General features: G+C 41.5%; 2 long non-coding RNA genes across 2 annotated transcripts; one reads left to right on the top strand and one right to left on the bottom strand.

Annotated features, from left to right (window-relative positions):
• The first annotated feature begins 481 nt into the window (after window positions 1–481).
• LOC148685324 (uncharacterized) lies at window positions 482–25,980 on the top strand. Its single transcript, XR_015950541.1, has 2 exons — window positions 482–595; window positions 22,157–25,980. It is a non-coding gene; the product is annotated as an uncharacterized LOC148685324 (long non-coding RNA).
• LOC148685325 (uncharacterized) lies at window positions 17,096–19,759 on the bottom strand. Its single transcript, XR_015950539.1, has 3 exons — window positions 19,626–19,759; window positions 19,472–19,524; window positions 17,096–17,432 (listed from the first exon to the last, which is right to left on the bottom strand). It is a non-coding gene; the product is annotated as an uncharacterized LOC148685325 (long non-coding RNA).
• Window positions 25,981–26,182: the final 202 nt, after the last annotated feature.

Raw genomic sequence — 26,182 nt, 5'->3', positions numbered from 1 at the left:
CAATACTTTGACTGCTGTCTGACTTGTTTTCCATTTAATTAAAACCTTTCCCTGGGTATATTATTGTTATTTCTTCACAACTGTGTATAACAATCAGTTCCCTGGCCTGAAATAATAATAACAATTATAATGTGCATTTATTCATTTCTTTCCGTATAAAAATGTCACAAAACAAAACATTGCAACAAAATTCCTAAAGTGCCCTGTCTAATGATACTGTACAATGAAAAGGACAAATCCTGCCCAACCCCACTAAAAGGGGAGTGCCCTGCAGGTGCTGCTGACTTTTTAATTGATGGCTTACACTGTAAGTGATACTGTATTGACAAATTCATTAGCTGCCTCTGAGTGATATTTGAGTTACACTTGTGCCCAGAGGAGCCTGGATGTACCTAGTAGTGAGAGAGGAGGTTTGTTTGACTTTCAGCAGCCTTCCAAAATGTCTTGACATCATTAGATTTCTTCCCCTCTCTTTCCCATAAGGTACAGACGGACCCACCGTTAGAAAATGAGGATAGGTATGTGATTGAAGCAGTTGTCTGTGAGCTCAGTTTCCAGATCCCGAGAATATTGAGGATATGGCAGAAAACTCTTGGTGAGTCAGTGAAAATTGTTTTCTTTTGCTTTTTGCTGAGAACTAAACAGATTGTGGAGCTAAACACTGTGGGTGGTATTCAACTATGTTTTACTCAGAGTATACCCACTGAAATCAATGAATTAATTTCACTGGGCTTAATGTGAGGAAAACATGATTATTGTCTTGCCTTGTACAGAACCAATGGTATAATGACCATTTTAAATAAAGTTTTCCTGAATAGACTTAGATTCCTCATTCTTTCCCAAACATAAACCAAATTGTGCTGAGCAAGAGGAATGCAGCCTATTTTTGGCATAACAATGTGCTGCTACTTAGCATCAGATTAGGGTCAATTTACACTAAGTCTGCTTTCAAACTGTTATGTAACTGAGTCAGAGGTAGGTCACTGTGTCCTGTTCTGCATGTTCAGAGCTTGCAGATTTTGAAGAGGGGGGCGGGGTGGCGGAACAGGTGGCAGGATGCGGAGTGGCCGGGGGAGGGAGCAAAAGGACTGGACCTTGGAGGTCCAAAGTCCAAGCAGTTTCTTGCAATGCGTCTAAAAACCAGGCACTGTGGCATTGGAACATTAATGGATTTCTACAGCTCATGCAACCCTCTATCATTTCCCTCCAAATAGAATTTTGCTTTAAAAGATCAAAACAACTCATATTAGCTCAGTCATCCTGGCAATAGCTCAGCAAAGCAGGCAAGTATTGTTAGTCCCACCTTATTTTGGAGCTCGCCCAGGTAGCTTGTTTATGGAGCATTGGTCCTGATTTGGTTGCACAAAGTTTATGTAGAATGTATTTATTTAAATTGTTTTTATACTACTTCACATTCCAAAGGAAACTCCAATTGGTTTACAACTGATATTAAATAATTTATTACTTATACCCTGCCCATCTGGCTGGGCTTCCCCAGCCATGCTATAAATGAGAATCAGAGACAAACTCAATGACCCACATTTAAAGCAATTGAAAAATCAGGTAAACAAAATATTCTCTTAAACATGAATAAATACAAATAGAAATCAAACACAGGAAAAGAAAGGTGCACACATAGCTCCTCCCCACAGTTCAGTTCACGCAGTGTTATTAAGCAACTTTAGAACATGCAAAAATGTTACAACCCAGACTCTTACTCAAGGCCGGTTTTAGGTTTGATGAGGTTTATATATCCAGCTGTCCTTTGTCAACAATTTGTCACTGTTTTTTGTGTTGAATATATGCTATATGGTAATTTATGGACCTAACATGTATCTAAAGAAGGCTGATCGCCGAAGAATTGATGCTTTTGAATTATGATGTTGGAGGAGACTCTTGAGAGTCCCATGGACTGCAAGAAGATCAAACCTATCCATTCTAAAGGAAATCAGCCCTGAGTGCTCCCTGGAAGGACAGATCGTGAAGCTGAGGCTCCAATACTTTGGCCACCTCATGAGAAGAGAAGACTCCCTGGAAAAGACCCTGATGCTGGGAAAGATGGAGGGCACAAGGAGAAGGGGACGACAGAGGACGAGATGGTTGGGCAGTGTTCTCGAAGCTACCAACATGAGCCTGACCAAACTGTGGGAAGCAGTGGAAGATAGGAGTGCTTGGTGTGCTCTGGTCCATGGGGTCATGAAGAGTCGGACATGACTAAACGACTAAACAACAACAACAACAACAACAAGTATCTAAAGCCATTTGCACATAGCTTATTTGTTTTATAGCTTATATTTTGGAAATGTACACCCACCTTTTTTCCCTTTAATTTTTTGGGGGCCCCCAAGACAGTGGGGCCCTAAGCTATAGCTTGTTTAGCTTACAGGTGAATCTGGCACTGCTCTCACTCAAGGCAGCAAAAAACAAAACAGACACAAGCAATTGCAGTTACCACCCAATCATACATCACTCACTTATTCTATAGGATAATTAAAATTGAAAGTAAAAAATTAAAAGATTTGCCCTTTCCATGCCTCTACACACTTTTAACTCTAGTGTGTTTAGACAAAACACCTGCTTTTTTCTCCTTATATTTCAGGCTTCTAAATAAATGAAATGCAGACATCCGAAAAGCTTGTTATATAGAGCAGTGTTTACCAAGAGCTACTTTATGCTGAATGTTTGCTACAATTTACCTAGTCACACCATATGTTGCACACATTTATTATCTTGGTAAGGCGTTGTGATGACATCCATCAACTGCAAAAGTCAAAGCTTTTCTTCTGTTAGTCATTGAGATGATTCAGTAATGCAGCAGCAGAACTGTATTTAAACTTTTGTAAAGACTGAATAACATCTCTGCAGCAAATGTTAAGGGTTTTGCTGCTTTGAGTTGTATCTGTGCGATACCAGCCTCAGACAACCGACATGCCTAAGTCTAATGAATGCATGAAGGGGCTAATGTTGTAGAGTAAGCTGCCAGGCTTAGCCTAGCTCACGTCCCTTCACCTTGGGAAGAAATAGCTAATCAAGCCTGTTGTTCATCCCCACCCCACCCCTGTCTACCTGAGAAACTCAACATGTGCAGAGGTGTGAGCTGGTTGTTCCAGCTCAGCTGCATGGCTCTCACAAGCCACTCTTGATATACGCAGAATTTAGGAACTTTCACCACTTTGTAATTAAGCTACGTTGTCCTGTCTGTGCAACCTTCTGAAGCACATAAATCCTGACCTTTGGAGAGTTTGTAAGTAAACCACTTTTTAATTTACTAAACACGTGGTATTTCCCTATCCCTTTAGATTCCAAGCCTACATCATGAGATGAGTTTTCATGTCTGGCATAGGTTGGGGGTGGAGCTTAGGTGTTTAGTGGGAAACCACAAAGTATAATAATAATAATAATAATAATAATAATAATAATAATAATAATTTATTATTTATACCCCGCCCATCTGGCTGGGCTTCCCCTGCCACTCTGGGCGTCTTCCAACAAACATTAAAGTACATCAAATATCACAGATTAAAAACTTCCCTAAACAAGGCTGCCTTCAGATGTCTTCTAAATGTCAGGTAGTTGTTTATCTCTTTTGACATCTGATGGGAGGGCGTTCCACAGGGCAGGCACCACTACCGAGAAGGCCCTCTGCCTGGTTCCCTGTAGCTTTGCTTCTCGCAGTGAGGGAACCGCCAGAAGGCCCTTGGCGCTGGACCTCCATGGCTGTCTGTTACTCATAGAAAATACACTACAGGGGTGCGAGGGAGGCTGAGCCAGTTCCAGCAGGAACTGAGCAGGAAGAGCAAACACTCTCATGTCCATTGTGGGTTTCTGAGGGCCTATTTACTGAAACCTTTCATAGGCACTATAGATGTTATTTGTAAGCGTATTGACTCTGGTGGGTGTCATGATGGTAACCCTGGTCTACTCTGCTTCAGTAGCTCCTCTCTGTTAGAGAGGATCTTTCCCACCCTCTACTTCCTGATTCTTCTAACTATAGATGACAGACATTGAACACAGGACATTGTATATGCAAACCTCATCCCTCATTGGAACTTTTCATCTTCTCTTGTAGTCTTTGGCGATCACTCATAGCTGAGTAAGATTGCCTTCCATGAACACTGTCTTAACAGTGTGTCTGTAGGTGACTGCAGAGGCCAATTCTGGATCTCTCATTTCCGAAAGCTTGAACAGACACTACTCCTTCTTCTTTAAATATAACAAATAAACTGGGCTCCCTCGTAAGTTGCCACCAACTTAGACAGCTTTAAAATAAGTTTAGAAAAATTCATGGGGGATAAGGCTATCGCATTGACTATTGGTCACAATTTGTACGCTATCTCCAGGATCAGAATACCAGGGAGACACAGCAGAAGAAGGTCTACTTTCAGAAAGTGAATGCTGGGCTAGATGGAGCTTTGGTCTGATCCAGTGGGGCTCTTCTTATGCTTTTGTGATTACATCGCATGATGCCCATTGTCGTGAATCTTGAGCAAGACTTGGGATGCTGCTGCTGTGTGTGGCTCTCCTTTGACCGCAAGACACTCCCTTATACTTTGGCCATTTGCCCCAGTGGCACTTGTTTTATTTTATGAAACTACAACCTTGTTTTTCGTATACAAGAGGGCTTGAAAGAACACGCAGAGGCTACAAACATGTTCCTGGACTCAGGGCATTCGTTAGCATTATACTGTAGTCATGGGAACTCTGAATCATTGTTGAAGGATTGTATCTCATGAATAATGCATCCCAAGCTATTCAGTCCGATTTCCTGTATGCTAGAATATTAACAATTTCCTCCACTTGGGATTCATATTTGTCCTTTTCTATATTTAACAGTAGCACAAGTCTTTTATTTATTAGGTGGCATTTGCCTAACGCCGCCAAGATGCATTTGCTGATGCACCTTCTTTGTTCTTTAACATATTCAGAGTTTGCTATTGAGATTCCTTACAAAAATGTCCCCGTCTATTAAAGTTATTAATGAAGTGAAACACATTAATATGCATTTCCCTGGGGGGTGTTCACAAAAGAAATCCTCATAAGCAACACAAATAAATGGTGGATTCTAATACAGCAATATGTAAACATCTGTAATCAGTAGAGGCCACGCCAGGGGAAACGGGAATAAACTATTTTCTGAGTCCTGTGATGCTGAGCGGCAGATTAAGTTTGGTGGCTGGGTTCTAAACTGTTTTGTTTGTGATTGCGTTACGTACCTTTGTGATTTTGTACTGTAAACTGCCCTGTGCTCCTCAGGTGAAGGGCGGTATTAATAAATGAAAATAAATAATAAAAGCTACACTGGTGTAGCAAAAACCTAGGTCACATCATTTGTGAATCTCTCCCCATCCCTTAGTCCCCAATCTTAAAGGGGAAGGAGGGAACTCAGAAAGGCTTTTGCAAACCTCCTCCCTCTTTCCTTTTAAGCTCCTATCTTGGACATTTAAAAGGAAGCAGGAGGAGGCTCCTTTCTCTTTAGGTTTGGAACACAAGGGATTTTGACTGGATCGTGGCCCCACCCACCTGTCAAATCTGACCCACGAGGCAAATCCTGATAAGGATCTGACTAGTGGAGCCAGAAACGTTTTCCCTCTCCTGGTTTAAATAAAGAAATAACATGTAAACCCCAGCGTAGTCACAGTAAGCATGATTGCAGCAGAAAATGCGAAACTGGCCCTCCAGAGTAAACCTTGGAAGTGCACAGGATCCAAGTGAGAATCACGGTGTTGAAAAACAAGCTATTGACTCTCTAAATAAATTGAAGAATGCACAGCCCACTTACCCCTGAGCAAGTTCAGTTTTCTTTTCACAAGTTTTCTCAGAACTAAGTGGGTTCTGGCTCGCAGCCAACCTGTTAACCACACCGTTGGTTTGACTATAATATGCAGAAGTAATTGTTTTCAAAGCTGACAAATGAATTGCCAGCTATTTGATCTAATTGGGTGTAAAAGCGGGCAAGGGTTATGCTTTTAAATGGTCTGAAGTGTTGAATCAGTTAGCAAGAGTCCTGAATAAACAGCTTTGGATCCAAGCTTCAAAGTCTCGGAGTCTAATGACCAAAATTGCATGGCAAGCCTGGTAGCCAAGGGCCAGTATTCACTAACGAGGGAACCACTGAAACCATTTAGAAGGGGAAACCTAAGCGACTGCCTCACAGTTATTCTGGAAACATACATTCATGGATGACGCAATCACAGTTTAATTTATGATTACACACCACCCCAATCTGCGGGTGGTGAGAGACTCCAGGGGTTCCAAGTGCTTACCTAGGGTTCGATTTCCTCTGAGTTAAGGTCAGCAGAGACTGTATGTGTTTCCTTTACACATACAGTGCTGTATATACAACACGAACATAGGATGGAGGGGCTCATAGATCTTGCAACTCCTTCTCCTTTTTCCATAGCTTTGGATTCAGTGCATGTTGTGCATGTCTCTTGCCTTTCAAGCTTCCAGCCTGTCTTTTCCAGCCCACTCTCACACACAACTCTCTAGCTCAGCCCCCTTGGGTCCTATTGTTCTCCATCACTTAGCTGTAGCCATTGCAACCTAGCTCGTTGTTTTAGATGCTGATCTAAACATGGCCAGCTAAGATCTTACGAAGAAACTCGTCTAACCCATTAAGCAACCTCCTCTGCTAGTTTCTAACCCTCACCAGATGCAGCATCCCAAGAACTGGAAGGGACTCGGGGCGTAATCCAAACTAACCCCCTCCCCAAACATGATGACTGGCAGTAGACTAAGGATGGACAAAGACAGCATGCCACATGGTCACAGGCAGAGCTTCAGGCTCTGGCACCGGGGGCGGAGAGAAGGCGGGGCGGAGAGCCCAGCGTGGGTGGGTGGGTGGCAGCCATGATGGCATCCTGGGGATCACGCTGCCGGGGGTGGTGCACTCCCTCTGCTCTTCCTCTGCCAGTGCACATGGTACTCTCAGCTGTGCTGGCTGGGGCTGATGGAAGTCTTGGGCAGCAGGTTGAGGAAGGCTAGATGAACTCATACAGCAGGGTGGCCACTGTGGCATGCTACAGAAGTTGTTTGACTCCAACTTCCTCTGCTTGAAGCAGCATGGTCAATGGTAAGGGATGATGGGACCTGGAGTCCAAGACCATTTGGATGGCACCAGGTTGGCTACCCCATCATAAAGGCTATGACCCACAATGGCTAAATGAAACTTCCCTGTCCAGGAGCAGTGTGTCTCTGAGTATCAAATGCTGAAGGGGGGCAACAGCAAGGAAAACCTGTGGCTTTCATGCTCTACTTGCTGTCTTCCTGGAAGCAAGTGCCTGTGCACCACTGGAAACAAAATGGGACTAGATCAGCTTTTTCTCAACTTTGGATCCCCCGACACTGTTGGACTGCAACTTCCATCTTCCCTGGCCATTGGCCATTCTGGCTGGGGCTGGTGGGAGTTGGGGTGCAACAACATCTCAAGACCTACCCCTGCAGCACTATAGCAGGGCAGCATTGAGCCCAAGTGAGTCTCAGACCTGTGTGCTTCCCTTCCTCCGGCACAGTTGCAAAGAGGAGTTTGGAAGCTTTAACTTTTGTTTTTAATTAGAGTTTAGCATAATGTCCCAATGCTAAACTGTGGTTAATCATCTTCATTCTGATGTTTTGAAACAAGCTTGCTTCAGAACCTTGTTAGAAGTTTGCTTGTTTTTTTGTTTTTTGTTTAAAGCCATTGCTTGGACTAAGACAGCATGAGACATTTATAAACTGCTGAACTCCTGAGGACCATGGCAGAAGAGAGGGAAAGAGGAGTTTACGGCATCCAAGCATAGCCAGTATTTCACATTCTTTTAAGTAAAATAAAAAAAATTCCTTCAGTAGCACCTTAAAGACCAACTAAGTTTTTATTTTGGTATAAGCTTTCGTGTGCATGCACACTTCTTCAGATACATTCTTTTAAGGTTATTCTTCGCCTGATTTGAAGAGTTCTTTCTTCACAGTATCTAGTTACAGGTAGGTAGCCGTGTTGCTCTGACGTAGTCGAAACAAAATAAAAAAATTCCTTCCAGCAGCACCTTAAAGACCAACTAAGTTTTTATTTTGGTATGAGCTCATACCAAAATAAAAACTTAGTTGGTCTTTAAGGTGCTGCTGGAAGGAATATTCACAGTATCTGTTATTGAGCAAAGGGGCATATATACACACTTCATGGAGGTTCCTCTGCTTCTGGACACAAGAGAGAAAATGCCTTGGGTATTTTCTCTCTCTGCCAAAAAAATCTACCTTTGGGGAAGATTATGGAGATTGTACTAAGAGACCAATTACTGGGAAGAGAGCTACTGGGATCAGGAAAATGGGCCATTTGGGAGTTGCTTTGCCTCATACACAGAAGCAGCTTGTTTCTGAGGGAAAATGAGAGGCATTTGGGCACTCAGAGCCAGTAGAATTCTGCTAGGGCTGATGGTGTGATAAGAATAATGATATGTGTGGCTTTTCCTTGTCACTAGTAAAATGAATGACTAAGGCTTGGTTGTTCCCCCAACTGGGAATGATTCCACAAGAATGAAGAAGGTGGATGAAGAAGACCTCAGAGCCTGCTCCAATTGGCCTGTGCTCTCCTTTACCACCAGCAGCCCTGTGATAAAATATAGGGGTGGAAGAAGAATATCCATCTTAAAAAATAAAAATAAAATGCCATGAATTTGGCTGTTCCAACCCAGCAGAGCGTTGCCTGCATCAGACTTTCTCTGACTTCAGGCACCCACTTATGCTCAAGCTCCTTGTTAAAAAATATATATTTATTTTAAATATATATATGCAAAATGGTTATAATATTTATTTAAAATGTCAAGCTGTGTGCACTACTGTATTTCTGCAGCATAAATTAATATTAATATAGAAGCATAGCTGTCAAGTTCTCCCTTTAAGGGAAATCCCATTATGCTGAATAGGCTTCCTCGTGAGAAAAGGGAAAACTTGACAGCTATATATAGAAGTATCCTTATACAGTATGCATGGGTTACTTCAGGAAACCTGGAATATATATGCTTACAATATGTGCATATTATAGGTGCACAATTGCGTTATAATTTCACTGCTGTAACTTTCAGGTTGTTGTTGTTGTTTTAAAAAAGAAAAGCTATACATTTAGAACATGTTTCCAAGACTTTGTGAAACTTGCCAGCTTTTTTGCTGACATACATGCTTTTTTCAGGAATATACAGTATGGAATATTCAGGCATTGGATGTGAACTCAAAAATACAGATAATTAGGAGATAGTTAAGATAGTGGCAGGTTTTCAGATATGGACAATCAGAATTGCTTGCTAAGCTTTGACTTGGAGAAACTGAAATGAGGGTTGCTCTCCTGGAAGCATTGCTGAATAAGGCTGAAAACTATTTTGTTTGTGATGCATCTTTATGTAGAATACTCTAGGTTTAAGCAGCCAAGCATGCATAGGCAAAAAGACAGCAACCTCTTGCTGCTAAGATCCTACAGGGAGACTTATCTATAGCTGAAACAAATAAAGGAGAAAAGCATCCTCAAAACACTAATTTTTAAAAATTATTATATTTTTAGTTGCTTTTCTCACAGAGGCACAAAGCAATTTATATTAAAACTAATTAATAACATCAAATTAAAATCCAAAAACACAAGTGTACAGATAAAAGGCAGGGCTTACAGATCCTAAAAGGTAAAGGTAAAGGGACCCCTGACCATTAGGTCCAGTCGTGACCGACTCTGGGGTTGCGCGCTCATCTCACATTATTGGCCGAGGGAGCCGGCGTATAGTTTCCAGGTCATGTGGCCAGCATGACAAAGCCGCTTCTGGAGAACCAGAGCAGCACATGGAAACGCCGTTTACCTTCCCGCTGTAGCGGTTCCTATTTATCTACTTGCATTTTGATGTGCTTTCGAACTGCTAGGTTGGCAGGAGCTGGGACCGAGCAACGGGAGCTCACCCCGCCACAGGGATTCGAACCGCTGACCTTCTGATCAGCAAGCCCTAGGCTCAGTGGTTTAACCCAGAGATCCTACCTCACTACAAAAGGTCACAATGCCATCCTTCAAATTCAGGGTCAAAAGTCTTTTAATAAAGTGAAGGCTTTTCTCAATGATAAGGATGACATCAGGTGTACCTCACCAGGAAAGCATTCCACACATGTAGGGAGGCCACTACAGAAAAGGCCTAATCTTGTGTTGCTACCCTCTGAAACTCCCATTGAGGAGCAGATGAAGGAGGACCTCCTATGACCATTGCAGGGTCTGAACTGGTTCACATTGGGAGAGACGGTCCTTGAGGTATCTGGGGTTCTGAGCTGCATATAGCTTTATACTTAAGTTGATGGTAAGAATCCAAAGTTATGTTCTTCTAATTATACCTCCCTGCCCCGATTTTCAGTGAGGGCTTTAGAAAATTACGTTTGGCCTGTTTATATTTAACACTTTTACTTTAAAACTCTCAAATAATTAGGATTAGTAGTAGAAGTAAATCCCATTTCTTTCAAAAGATCAGATGTTTCAGAGAGGAAGCTAGATTTAGCTCCTCTTTGTAGAATTTGCAGCAGTTTTCTTCAACAAGTATGAACAATATTGAACCGGGACTTAGTCTATGTATGTACATGTTCGGAGTATTAAAACACAATCCTTAGCATGTTTACTCAAAAGTAAGTGTATGCAATCGGGTTTACTCTCAGTTAAGGGTTTATAGGACTGCATCTTTCATCTTATGAAGTATCGGATTGGTGTGGAAGATGTTAGTATATTATGCTGTCTATTTTACATGACCCTGAGATGTCATTTCATGTATCTGCATCAGAATTGTTTCTGGGGGAAAATATTGCTACGTAGCAGAAACTAGTTATATGATTCATAAAAATTGCAGCATGTGTACATGCTAAAAATGTGGCATGTTCAATAGGATGGCTCTTGTTGCAAGAAGCTTTTAGTGTGTGTTTCTGAAATTAAGAGCTTTTAGAAGGTGGGATTATTTCTTTTTGCAAAGTGAGTTTAAATTATTTAAATAATCAGCTAAGCCTTGAGACCATTTGACTGTGAATTAGATCTGAATTATTATATTTTCCCTTTCTTAAGCTTTATTATGAAAATCACATTTTGTAAGACTTATGCTTAATTGGACTTATGCCGTAACACACATATCTAGATCATGCATTTTAATGTCCCACAAAATAAACTGAATGAATTTGAAGTTAGAAGTTGACTTTTTTCAAAGTCAAAATGCAAACACATTTTTTATGAATGCTGAAATGTATTTGAAATGTTTATATTACTAGAAAAGAAATATTTATTAAGTGATGAAAACAGAAACTTCAAGGAAGTTGTAGAGATTTTCTAAGTTTGGTGGTAATAATAATAATAATAATAATAATAATAATAATAATAATATTTATACCCCACCCGTCTGGCTGAGTTTCCCTAGCCCCTCTGGGCGGCTCCCAACAGAATATTAAAAACACGATAAAACATCAAACATTAAAAACTTCCCTAAGAAGTTACTAAGCATTTAACGCAGATGGTGCTGTGGGTTAAACCAAAGAGCCTAAAGCTTGCCGATCAGAAGGTCGGCGGTTTGAATCCCCGTGATGGGGTGAGCTCCCGTTGCTCGGTCCCAGCTCCTGCCAACCTAGCAGTTCGAAAGCACATCAAAGTGCAAATAGATAAATAGGTCCCGCTACAGCGGGAAGGTAAACAGGGTTTCCGTGTGCTGCCCTGGTTCACCAGAAGCGGCTTTGCCATGCTGGCCACATGACCTGGAAGCTGTACACCGGCTCCCTCGGCCAATAACACAAGATGTGCGCCGCAACCCCAGAGTTGGTCACGACTGGACCTAGTGGTCAGGGGGCCCTTTACCTTTCAGTTCAATGAAGCCAACCACAGAAATAGCATATCTCAATATTATCTTAAAACATACTGCTTTGCCAAGTGAATGCCTGCAAAGAGATCACATTCTGCCTTGCTGCACATCTCTGTGATGAAACAGAATTGCCCTCTTCAAGCACTTCTGCTTAAGAGAGCTTCACAGTTCTCAGTCCTTTGTTTCCCTCCTGCTTCACTGCTCCATACATTCCTTTGAAATAATTCCCTCACTAGGTTCAGAAGTCATGCAGCCTGAACTGCTTGAGTACTGTTGGAAGAAAGCCCCACTGAGTTCAATGTGATAGACTTGCAGCCTTGCTTCAGAACTTGTGGTCCCTATCATATTTCCTTCAGCTCTCTATATTGGACAAAAAGGCCAAACCCTACGCCAAAGGATAAATGGACATAAATCTGACATCAGGTACTGCTTGGCGGGAAGGTAAACAGTGTTTCTGTACGCTGCTCTGGATTGCCAGAAGCGTCTTTGTCATGCTGGCCACATGACCTGGAAGCTGTACACCGGCTCCCTCGGCCAATAACGCGAGATGAGTGCCGCAACCTCAGAGTCGGTCACGACTGGACCTAATGGTCAGGGGTCCCTTTACCTTTACCTTTCCCAATATTGATTGTTAACTATTTTGGGGGATTCACCTTGGGCAAAATAATGAAGTCCGCTGCTTGTGCCCACTCAGTAGACAAAATGAAACCCTTCAAAAAATAATAATAGCCATTGTTTATCAAATACCATCTTGATGTACAAACACAAGTACTAAAAGCTACAAGCAAGTCTGCCCCATGTTAGATTGGTGGTTTGGGATTCATTTGTCACCAACAGTAAGTAGCTGCAGTTTTATGTGCTAATTGGCCAAATCCAGCTTCGGCAAAATGGCCGTTCCTCACACATAGGAAACAGTTTTATACTGTGCCAGATCAAACAAATTTCTCGTCTAGTCAGGCACAGCAATTAGCTATAGTCTGGTCTTGTCACACAACGTGATAGATAAATGCTGGCCCCTCTCTATTTAAGCAATTAAAGGATCTGAAGGCAAGCACATCTAGGGTTGCCAGACTCAATAGAGGACAGGACTTCTGTGCCTTTAATTGCCCTGCTCTCTTTTGAGTCTGAAAACCTTAAAGAGAAACCAGCAGACCCTTTGTTTAATTTCCAAGCAAGGGGTCTGCTGGTTTCTCTTTAAGGTTTCCAGACTCAAAAGAGAGCAGGGCAATTAAAGGCACAGAAGTCTTGTCCTCTATTGAGTCTGGCAACCCTAAGCACATCCCTTATGCTTTTGTCTTCCTAACTGAAATAGGAAGGCAGATGTTTCACAGCAGGGCCCTCCAAAGCTACCCACACAGCAGTTGGAGCAGTATTTTCTTTTGGAAGACAAAATATATTACCTAGGGCAACCATGATTTCATGTTTCTTTGATCGAATCCTGAGAAAGGTTAGATCATTCTGGGGATCAATATCTCTCACTGTGCTTTTTGCTTTCATCGTGAGCTGATGAAGGAGACCCGCGTATTGTACTGTAGTTGAGTTGTTGAGAGTGGTTCTGATTGGGATGCCTGAAAAGGAAGTCATTTGCTGATTAGGATTAAACAGGGCAACATCAGAAACAAACTGCACCTGAGGTTAAGGACCCTTCTGAAAAAGCCATTTTTACTCTGGAGAAAGGAAAGCCAATCAGCAACTGTTACAGGTGAGGAGAGACAATTAAACCATAAATGGGAATCTTTCCCCTCCTTTTGCTGCCCTGTATCAGAGACTGGAAAAAAGGAGAAGGGACACCTAGTTGGGAAGTAAGCTGCCACCCCTACTCCATGCATTTCAATGAGGTTTCAGTAACCTATGAGGCAAAGGTTGTAGACCAAGATTGTCAGGCTGTAATCAAAATTACTTGGGCCAACCCTATGAAAAAGAGTTTTCGGCAGTCTTCTCCATGCAGCTTGATATCCACTTCTGTTTAAACTGAATAACTATTAATAATGGTTACTAGCCAAAATAGGTATGATTTATCTCCACTGGCAGAGGAATTATGCCTTTAAATACTAGTTTCTGAGAATCACAACCAGAGAGTGTGCTATTGTATTCAGGTCCTGCTTACAAGCTTCCCACAGGCATCTAGTTGGCTACTGTGAGAACAGGATGCTGGACTAGAAGGGTTAGTTGCCTGATCCAAGTGTCCATATTTTCCAGGGACAGTCCAAGATTTTCAGAAGCCATCCTGGGTTCTGATTTGATCCCAGAATGTCCCACTTTTCCTTAGGACGTCCCTATTTTCATTGGAGAAATGTTGGAGAGTATGAAGTTATGCGATTCCTGAGCCAAGGAGATAACTATACAACCTCTAAAAGACACCTGAAGGAAGTTATTTAATGTTCCTGGGAGTTTACCTTAGTGAGGACCTCACTTGGAAAATCAGCATAAGTCAGGTGGTCAGAAAGGCCCAACAGAGACTCCATTTCCTCAGGGTCTTGCGAAAGAATAATGTTAAACAACAACTGATGAACTCCTTTTTCCGGTCCACAATAGAAAGTGTCCTTTCATATTGTATCACAGTCTGGTATGCTGGCCGATTTCCTTCAGAATGGATAGGTTTGATCTTCTTGCAGTCCATTGGACTCTCAAGAGTCTCCTCCAGCACCATAATGCAAAAGCATCAATTCTTCGGCGACCAGCCTTCTTTATGGTCCAGCTCTCACTTCCGTACATCACTACTGGGAAAACCATAGCTTTAATATACGGACCTTTGTCGGCAAGGTGATGTCTCTGCTTTTTAAGATGCTGTCTAGGTTTGTCATTGCTTTTATAATATAATAATAATAATAATAATAATAATAATAATAATAATTTATTATTTATACCCCACCCATCTGGCCAGGTTCCCCCAGCCACTCTGGGCGGCTTCCAACAAAATACCAAAATACAGAAATCCATCGCAGGCTGAGACCCTACCTGCCTGCAGACTGTCTCGCCAGAGTGGTGCATGCTCTGGTTATCTCTCGCTTGGACTACTGCAATGCGCTCTATGTGGGGCTACCTTTGAAGGTGACCCGGAAACTACAATTAATCCAGAATGCGGCAGGTAGATTGGTGACTGGGAGCAGCTGCCGAGATCACATAACACCAGTCTTGAAAGACCTACATTGGCTCCCAGTACGTTTCCGAGCACAATTCAAAGTGTTGGTGCTGACCTTTAAAGCCCTAAACGGCCTCGGTGCAGTATATCTGAAGGAGCGTCTCCACCCCCATCGTTCTGCCCGGACACTGAGGTTCAGCGCCGAGGGCCTTCTAGTGGTTCCCTCGCTACGAGAAGCCAAGTTACAGGGAACCAGGCGGAGGGCAGTCTCGGTAGTGGCGCCCGCCCTGTGGAACACTCTCCCACCAGAAGTCAGAGAGAAAAACAACTACCAGACTTTTAGAGGGCATATGAAGGCAGCCCTGTTTAGGGAAGTTTTTAATGTTTAATAAATTATTGTATTTTAATATTTCTGGGTATAAATAACAACAAAACAACAACAACAACAACAATGTCCTTATGTTCATTAGGTACCTGCTGGGGTAGGAACGTGAATCTCTCCTGAAGAATCTCAGTATTTGGGGTAACTAGACAAATAGCTACAAAAAATAATAAACGGTCACAGACACTTGAGATCATTACAGTAGTTACATACTGGGTGAAACCCCAACTCCCAGTAAATGGGAATGCTGCCACCAATTTCAAAATACCATAATTTTATCCAGTGCTTTTTTTTAATAGAAAAAAAGATGCTGGTGTAGCCTTATTAGCTGATAAGGGAAGTTGTTGCAGTAAGTGCCACACTTTTAACATGGGGGGGGGAGTGCTGGTACTGTGTACCCTTTAGCACCCCCAGAAAAAAGCACTGATTTTATCCACTGTGTTAAAGTGTCAAAAGTGTCTTTAAAAACATAGCATTTGTGAACTTGAAGAAAATGCTGAGGCCTCACACACAAGTCACAAAGTACCCACCAGCCTCTTTATATCAAATAAACTATTCACCCTGATGACTTCTGCAGATTAAAAGAAACCAGTCCTCAGCTTTGAATTCAAATTGTAAATTAGAAGAACCCTCTTAGCTTAAAGCAAGATTTCTGCCAGGGTGAAAAACAGCACCAATCCAAGAAAATGTTTCATTAAACATATGAGCCTGCCAGGTGCAAGAGACCACATTCTTTGCTAAAATTAACCCAACTGCAAAAGTATTTTTGTTCAAGACCCCACTGTTACATAATTGCCTCAGGAATTCAGTTTATCTTTTAGTACTCTAACAATATTAAATGCTTGCAGAAGCTGGTGCTGAAAACAACTCCAAACCAAAAAGGCTCAGCTAAGGATTGAAGAGTTGAGCAACTCGACCCAGAATGGAAGCATACTGCCTGTGCACAGCCCTCCTTTCCTCCAGTATGCTACGGCAGAGGTGGGCAGACTGCAAATTTGTGGATGTACTTTGGATTTGACAAAATTCCCAAGTGCACTAACAGGAGACAGATGCTGAAGGGGATGGGTGTAGATTTAGAAAGAAGGAGCAGAATGCCTTCAAATGTGTGCTCAGCCCATGGATTTATTTTTAGTACCAGAACTGAGCTCACAATCTTTTCATACAAATATCCATTCCTTGTTTTTCCCTTCAGCTTTCTTTGTTTCAATAGCCTAATCTGGAAGGGGAAAGCAACTTTGTTGTTGTTGCTATTTTAAAACATTTGGAAGATGGAAACCCTTGCAGATCTACTGCAAATCAACCTACTAACTACCAATAGATCCCAATCTACCTTCAGCCTATCCTGGCTTATGATTATACAAGAATTCAAATAATCATGGAATGTGGATTTTTTAATGTCCATATATGAAAATCTGAGGGGAAACCTATTTATAATTTCATATCTTAATGTAATAATTTTTGGATGAGAATGTGGTATTGAGGGACTTCCGGTGTGGTGCTCTCAAGTGGTGGGTCGGGGAATTTGCTCTGCCTTGGCGGAGCATTCCCAGTAACGGTGAATGGAAAAAATAAGGGGGAGTAAGGGCGACATGAACCCCTAGAAAGGTCTGAGAGGAGGTCTCAGACCGAAAAGGGCACCAAGCAGTGCAGAAAGGGATCCTCTGTTATTCCACCACAGTTTAAGTGGAGGAAGTCAGAGGGATCTCAGAGCAATAAGGACGCAAACCTGACCATGTAACGCTCCGAGACCCCAAGGAGAAAAGCACCAGGTTACTCCATACGGCAGGCGGTTGGTACAAACTCATGTAACTGTCTTTAGTAGTATACCATATACACTCTTTTTATTAGCTTAAATATAATAGAAGTTTTTTATTTGCTTCATTGATTTCCATTTTAACCCAACCAAGCATCCAAATTCATTATCTAGGCTTGCCAGAATAAAATATTCCCTTAATTTTATCACCTTTTTAAAAAGGAGATTTCAAATATAAAAAGAAAAATTCCAAAAGGCATCTTTTCATAAAAAGCGTTGAGTGTACTTTTGAGAACACCCAGAAGGCAGATCTTTATCTTCTACATTTACGACAATAGTTCCAATAACTACTTTATGTGACTGGATCTTCTTTAAAGTTTCTTCTGCCTCTGCCTGTAAAAGAAGCAAAATCACAGTACAAAACATGAGCACTAGCCCGTAAAATTTTGGCAGATTTCTAACCAATTTCTAATCAATTTGGTGCCCAGCTCCAGAACATGGGATAGTATCCAACTAAATCAAAATCAGAGCAGACTTACTGAAATTAATAGACTTTAAGTTAGTCGTAACCATTAATCTCCTTGGGTCTGCTCTAACATTGGATCCAGCCCATCTAACTAGCTACTCAATTAACAGCAATGAAGCACTTGTGGAGGGAGTCCTGTTGCAGAACAGCATCTGGAATTGTGGAATAATTCTGAAGGAACGAGGCTGCTCTGCATTAGTGGGGCAAGTCGGAAGGAAAGTGAAGCAAGAGAGGTGCTAAGTTAAAGGGTAGATGGTAAGATGGAGGCTTAAAATGTCTATATTTTTCTTTAAAACCCAGCATCAAGACAGGCACCTGCAGCACCCTCTACTCCCACATATAGTAGTCTGCTCATGTGGGGTTTCCGGCTACCAACACCCTGATAGCAGCAATACTGAGAGCAGCAATCAGAGTTGATAAGAAACCAGATGGGTTGGCTCCTTAAAATCCAAGTTAAACTCAAGCTCTTTGGTTGAGTTTTGGCAAGAACCAGCATACCTACTTACACAAATAACTTATGTTCAATTTGCTCCTGGATGCAGGAAAAAAAATACATGACTCATAGATAGAAGGATGGAAACCTGCCCTCCCCCAAATAAGCAATGGTTCCACAAGATTTGGGAGACTGTAGTCCTATAATAAGTAATCCATCAAGTCCAGGTTATATGGCACTGTTCTTATTTATAATTTTCTAAAAGACTGAACATCAATTGAGAAAAGTGCCAGCACATTATAAAGCAATGATACTAATTGTAAAAGTCTTCTTCAGTTTACAGGAAAAGTGTGTGTGTGTGCGTGCATGCATGTGTGTATCTATCTGCTATAAGTCTCAAAGTATCTTACAAGTTAAATGCAATGAAAACAGCAAATATCAAAACAATTATGTCAATATTGTCTTTAATATTTTTTTGTCTTCTCCCCAATCCCTTTTCCTTTTCCGTGAGCCTCAGAGCAGGGACTGTCTTATGATTGTTATCTGCAAACCATGCTGAAAGCCTTATTTGGCTTAAAAGTGTGGCAGGACAATGAGGGTGGGATATATACCCATATCTATGTATCTTTCTATATCTATATATCTCTGTGTGCAATAGCAGGAGCGGTGTGAGCTTTTTTCTTGCAGTTTTGCCTTTATCCGTAAAGCGGTCCCCCCCCTTTCTTTTTGGAAAGGGAAATGTTTTAGATAGGGAGGTATTTGTGAACAAATTGCTTTTTTCCTTGAACCTTTTTACTTTATTGGAAAGGGGAAGTATTGAGCAGCAGACTATTTCTTACGACTTTTTGAAAGACTTGTCAATTGTAAAAAGATGCACATTGCTGTAGAAGCAACAAGTTGCGGTGTAGTTCTGCCTCCCCGCCCCTTAACCGTTTTTCAAAAGGGGGGGGGAAACGTACAGGCGACAAGCAGCAGCCTTATTCTTTTAGGACATTAATTTTAAACTTGTCAATCATGTGTGCATAACACACACAAACAAACGCTTACACACTACGACAGGCAAGTAGCAGCAGTGGCAGCCTGATTTTGCCTCTAAAAACAAGGACCATGAAATTTAAAAAAGAAATAAGAGGGATGTTTTCTTAGGAAGCAATAAGAATGCTGCATTGCGGCATTTTTTAAATAATAATAATAATAATAAACCCACACATGTCAGCACCAAAGGAAGCTGACCACATCTTAAAATACTTCACCTTTACTAAGGAGAATCATAAGGATGATTTTGAAAGAGCTTTTGCCATATTTGATGAGCATTTTATTCCCAAGTGTAATGTAGTTCACGAAAGTTCTTGTTTCCATTAGAGGGTTCAGAGGCCTTGGGAGCCAGTGGAAACCTTTGTGAGACACCTTGTGAAATGGTAGAAACCTCTGATTTTGGAGATGAAAAGGAAGATCGCATCAAAGACATGGTACTGATAGGCATCCTGGAAAACGGACTCTCAGACTGCAAATGCATAAAGATCATGCTGCAATAGAAATGGTGAAAAATCAGAATAGAGGAGATCAGAAATCACCAGAAAGTAACCTGGAGGTTTCCAGCAAACATAATCCTAAAAGGAGAACGTACTCATCCACAGAAAGTGCTACTAAGAAACTCTCCAGAGCAGCTTGGAGTAAGCCTCAGACAAGTTCAGACTTTTCTCAGTTCAGGTATACTAGATGTGGAAAAAAACAACAGCCCTGGGGTGAGGTGCCCAGCCAAAAGAACCTGATCCCACAAGTGTAAAAAACTTGGGATACTTTGCAACAGTCTGCCAAACTAAGACAATAACAGAAGTAACAAATGGCAGTCTTGATATACTTTTTCTCGGATCTATTGGTTGCAATAATGCAGAGCCAGCATTGAGAGTGGAATCAAAGATCTGTGGCAAGCCCATAGACTTTAAAATGGATTCAAGTGCTGATGTGACAGTCATATCAGAAGAAACACATCTTCATCTTGGTCCATCTCCTATGTTGACACCTGCTGGTACCAGGTTAAGTTGCCCTGGACGGCCCTGGACTTTTTGGGGACAATTCTCTGCAAAAACATCATACAATAATAAAAACTTCCATTTCAGTGTGCATATGATTAGAGGATCAAAAGCAAATAGCCTCCTCAACTACAGTGTAGCAACCACAATGGACTTTGTAAGGAAAATAGGTAATCTTGAGAGAGTATATGGAGTTTTTGGACTCTTTAAAAAGAGACTGTTTATTTTATTTTGAAGGATAATGCAGATACACTGAAACAGAAGTCACCAGACCCTTATATATAGTGAGATGGTGGGGGGGGGTATTACTCAGAAGGGTGGTGGGAATGGGTGATTGGCTGATAGGTGTGGTAAACCTGTTGACAACTGATTAACGACTGCAATTGGTCTTACAGGAAAAAACAAGGGGTGAGATGGCTAAAGATAGCTTTATCATGTACAGTATAATGAGATAAGAATCCAATGTCTTTATTCAGACCAGGTCTCTCCATGGTTTTAAGTTTGGTAATAAGTTGCAGTTCATCAACTTCTCTTTCTAGTCTATTTCTGACATTCTTTTGTAATAAGACAGCTACTTTGAGATCTTGTATAGAATGTCCTGGGAGATTGAAGTGTTCTCCTACTGGTTTCTCTGTCTTGTGATTCTTGATGTCAGATTTATGTCCATTTATCCTTTGGCGTAGGGTTTGGCCTGTTTGTCCAATATAGAGAGCTGAAGGGCACTGTTGGCATTTGATAGCATACACAATGTTAGAAGATGAGCAATTAAACTTAGTTGGTCTCCAAGGTGCTAATGGAAGGAATTTTTTTTTATTCCTGAATCTGCAAGACTGTTCTGGTTAAGCTGAACAATGAGAAAGAATGGAAGACTCAGGCCATTGTAAAGAAGTACCTGTAACCCAGATCCTGTGTCGTTTAGGCCAATTGAGGAGAATTTATTAGAAATCACAGACATCTACAGTTAATGCCAAAGACAAAACAAATACCAGAAGAGATCCCTTGTGTATGTCTAGACTTGGCATCAGGAGATCTACCTGTTGCAACACAGCCAGAGAGAGAGAAAGATAAACAGCTCAAGAGCCAAGTTGTTGCTTGTTATGGCCAGGTAGTCGGGAAGCCTCTTCGTTTTGTGGACTATTACTAGCCATGTGTTTCTTTTATTTCTAAATAGAATTCCTATAATAAGGACTGCAAGTAACTGAGGGGAGGAGACTTGACAATGTATTGGCCTAATCATTATGCATTAGGTTTCCCTTCCCGCTCTGGAAACAATCAACCTCAGCTTATTTTGCTTTTTAAAGATATAATTTATTTGCATTTAAATTCTGCTTCATGGCCCAGAACTTGGCTTCTGAATAAAAAGAATCATGTCTGATAACAAAGCAAAATGTATGCAACATAATGGGAGTCAACACTTTACAACATAAAAGCAATGATTTCAAAAGCCATGGTTGCTAATATATGCATTTTAACATATAACATGTTGGGGTGATGTGAACAATGGGTTAAATAGTGCATGGTCTCATGTCTTGAATTAGCAAATCCCCCACATCTGGATGTTCTGAGATAAGAGATTAGGTGGACTGGGTTACTATAGCAGCAGAGGAGAGATTGAGTGTATGACTGAGTCATTCACCCTCCCATTGGTTCAGGAATGTAGAGGCGGGTATGATAGTTTCTAGGGCAGGGTTTCCCCAACTTGTGTTTCCAGGTGTTTTGGGGCCACTGGTCCTGATAGCTAGGGATGATGGGAGTTGTAGTCCAACAACGAGAGAACCAACTTTGGAAAACGCTGTTTCAGGGAACTGCTTTCATTAAGTCCTCTTGTCTTGTCCTGACACTGCCCTGCTTACTGTTAGAGTGAAGCAGATCTCCATAAACCACATGAAGCTCTGCAAGAAAACATTTAGCCTTCCATAAAGGCGTGAGTAATTTCCACCTCAAACCACATTCATGATCTTAGCGACCATCTTCATGGCATCCTTCCATTTCAGTTGATTGACACAAAGTGATTCTTGGTGGATGATACAATAAATGAAAGGACACTTGATGCCATGCTTTTGAAGCAACCCCATGAATCCCAAAGTTTTCTCTGTCATTGATAATGCACCTTCTGTTTCTACAGAACTTAGCTTGACGAAACCTCTGACTTTCTGGAGTATGGCTACAACTTCTTTGCAGATATCTTCTTCTTTTGTCATCCCAGAAGAGAAGCTGTGACTAGTAGCTCCTCCAAAACAGTGAAATGGCTGGCCATGCCACGAACAAATATTGTGAGCTGTGCGGTGTCCGTCACATCAGTGCTTTCAGCAAGGGCAACTGAAAAATATTGTGCGTTCAACAGTTCCTCGTGCAGAATGTCCAATACATTTCGAGATAAAGACTCTATCTGGCACGACACCATTTGATGTGTCAAGGGCACCGATTAAAAACGCTTTACTGTTTTTTCCTCCTGAAAGCTTTGGCCATATTTATAGCACAGAATTTCACAAATTCACCATTGTGAAACGATTTCATATGTTGCCCTATTGATTCTGCCACAACAGCTTCCTGTCAGTTTGTGAAAGTGTTGTGTCTGATGTGTGAATTTCTTTTTACCAGTTCCTTAACAAGGATTTATCTGGCTTCATCTTTGACTTTACTGTACACCCCAAGGCATGATTCATAAAACAATGACAATTGATAGTATACAGTTTGGGCACACTGACTACTTGCCTACACTCAAGACATTGTGCCTTGTCGCCGGATTTCACAAAAAGATAGCCCATTGACCAGCAATCCTGAAAACCATGTTTCTTGTCTTTAACGAACCTCTTTCTCTTCCTGCTCATGGTGTTGAGACAAGAAAAAGATGAAATGAGGCATTTTTCACAATGCGAACTCTCACAGCAAAATAAGCTGAGAACGAATGAATTTCCAGTGAGGATTGCCAATGCTTTTATTTGCAACGACACATTTACCAGAAAGTACGTGAAGACTCAAGCGATGTCATACGTATGTGTAGTCATGTCATGTTTCAATGCCACATGTCTGCACTGAAAGCTATTACTTCTGATACCATACTCCAGGTATTTAAAGATTATCATACTTATATTTTTTTCCCTAATTGTTGAGGTTGGTATGTTTTCAGTAAACAACTGCATATGTACACAGCAAGACCGATGATACTTCTAATAAAATTTTGTGTAAATAATTAAATACACGTTACCAATAATCAGACTTACATTTTAAAGGCTTTAAGATGTTTTTGTTTCTTTAATGTTGTCGAAGGCTGCTAAAAAAAAGGCTTTCCAGGCTAGACCACCCTGCTCAAGATTAAGGGTAGATAAACTGGACCACACGCTGCCGGCTAGTTGATATACACCCCCCTCTGTCCAGGCAAGCAAGAAGCATTGCCAGCAAGAAGCATTGCCAGGGTTCAAGGACACATTCCAGCAAGGCAAAGACACTCAAGGAAGACATAGAGAAAGGCCAGTGAGGGGTGTGGCCTGGGGAGAGTCCTGAGGGTCAGAGGGAGAGGCCTGGTTCCCAACCCTTTCCCATGTTTTGCTTTTATGACCTTTGCTGTTATCAGACGTAAGGGTCTTTTTCTGACCTATCCCAGAGTTTTAAAAACAGTTTTAAAACTCTCAACCTAATCTTTGTTGGCCGATTAATAATGCACAACCCTTTCCCAGCTTCATTAATAAATGAACTTTCCAAGGTCTGTGAAAAGCAGTAGAGAAAAGAACACTTGTCACCCAGAGGTGGAAGCAGAAAGTGCAGAGAAAATGTAGAAAACATACCCAGCATGTCACCCTCTTTAGCATGTTGGATAGAGTTGCATTCTGCATTTACTGTAACTGTTGGAATAAGTTCAAGAGCAGGAGGGTGTTTAGGGCATTTGTGCCTTCTTGCCAGACAGCTATAACAAGGGTGGATCTGGACATTGGTTTGCCCTAACCTCAAGTGACCTCTGAAGAGCATGAATCACAGATTTGGGTTGGAGAGAAGGACTTTCTTTTTGTGAAGGGGAGAGAAAACTGAAGGTTTGGCCTGGTTTCCTGCAGAATGTTTCAAATAGGGAACTGCTAAGCTTTACTGGCTCAATCACTGCTTGCTGAAATCCAGTTTAGGAAGGGAAGCTTAGAGCTACCCCAGACCTGACTTAGCAATTCCTATTGGCTTGGAGCCACAGAGCTGCAGAAGCCTCTCTGCTGCCAGCTGCTGGTTGGAGAGTTCCTTATTTGCAACACTCTTAAATTTTGCATCTGAAAGGTGTTTGCATCTGTGAGTAAGGCCTAAGAGCACGGACTTCCTTGGCATAGTTGGATCTTGAGAGAAATTTGGGACATTGTAGACTAAAATAGATTTCTGGACTGCTCCCTATATTATTGATCTCTTGTTGACCCATTGTTGTTTCTTAGCTGAATAAATATCATTTCTTGCACATACCTTAGGAGCTGTTACTCAGACATCCAACTTGGCGTCCCATGTTTCCTGGGTAGGGGCTTGAGCCAGAACCTAATATACTATCCGATAGACAGAGTACTGGCCATCCAAGACTTGCAAATTTATTTTGGCAGAAGCTTTTGTGGATTAAACCCCACTTCATCTCATGCACACTGTGTTCTTCTCAGTGGCTGATACAGTGGTACCTCTGGTTATGAATGCTTCTGGTTACGCATGCTTCGGGTTACGAGCTCCGCTAACCTGGAAGTAGTTGCTCCTGGTTGCGAACTTTGCCCCAGGATGCAAGCGGAAGTCGCACGCCAAAGGCGCGTGTGCAGCAGGAGACACCATTAGCAAAAGCGCACCTCAGGATAAGAATGGTTTCAGCTTAAGAACGGACCTCCAGAATGAATTAAGTTCGTAACCAGAGGTACCACTGTATATACGTGCGTGGCTACTGGGGGTGGGGAGTGTAAATGGACACTGAAAAGGGTGTGTGTGGAGAGGAAGTAGAGCCAAAAGCAGAGGCAGGAGTAGCTGTATAACATTTTGATGAAGAGCCAAAGTATAGCCTTTAAGTGGAATTGCCTATTAAAAACTGTATGTAAAAACTATGATGTGAAACCAGTTATGATAATGACTTCTTTAATTCAGCAACTGCATAGAATTTCACTCCGTTGCATGAAAAGGAGACAATTAATCTGGACACTGCAAGGCCGACAGAACCAGCAACTATAGAGCATGGTAGAGAAGCTGTGGTGGATCAAAACAGATGCCTCTGTGCCATTTTTCTGCAAGCTGCTTGGAGAGACTTTATGATAGACTTTTCCATCTGTGATATGAGGCCTTAGCATGCCAGGGCGGATAAGATTAGAAGGCAAACAACAGCCATGTAGCCAAAACAAAAGTGAAAGCATAACATATTTTGGCAAGCTATTGCTGGACATGGAGAAGAACTCTACACTGCCCTTCCAGGGTGATTATGGTAATTCATGATCTACATCTTATGTGCACACCTGACTAATGAAATAAGTGCAAATATGGAACAACCCACCTCTCTGCTTCAGCTCCTGATCAGTATAAACGGTACACAGAGAATCATTGTGTTGTGTTAGTTACTGCTTTCATTCTTCATGGTGGTGGTGGGTGTTTGGTTTTTCTTATTGCTGTTTGTTTTGATTTGTGTGCTTTGCTCAACTGAACGAGAGCCTCAAGGTCTGGGCCAACTGCTTTGTATTGGTCACTTTGAACTTAATGTTAAATTTAGTTGCTAAGCAATTTAGGACTTCTGCTTCAGAACTTGATGTGCTGAAGGAAGTTAGGAGGAGACATTGTTAATAACGTTACTTACACCGATTGATTGCTTTGTCAGGCATAATTATTCATGCCATTATTAAATCATGAATTGGTTTGTTTTATTTCTATCACATTCCTGTAAGTTGTTATATTTGCTGCAAATTCCCTAATGCCATCATGCTTTGTGCTCCGATAAATAGATTGATTTGTTCCAGTTATAAATCTTGTGTCTGTGGTTATTACTGGTTATGCTTAACTCTCTGTTCCACCAGGTTGCTGTTGAGTATATTCAAACTCTGGTCAAAGGACACAGTTAATATTGGTATATTAGCTACGACTTGGCATGGTGTGCACTACCCTCGATGGGATCCCTGAATTAATAGAGACTACATTCCTCCACTTTAAAAAAGTATTTTATGAACTT

Source organism: Zootoca vivipara, chromosome 6 (genome assembly GCF_965207765.1).
Source record: "Zootoca vivipara chromosome 6, rZooViv2.hap1.1, whole genome shotgun sequence".
In the NCBI taxonomy this organism is placed as follows: domain Eukaryota; kingdom Metazoa; phylum Chordata; class Lepidosauria; order Squamata; family Lacertidae; genus Zootoca; species Zootoca vivipara.
This window is presented reverse-complemented; position numbering and strand designations above follow the sequence as displayed.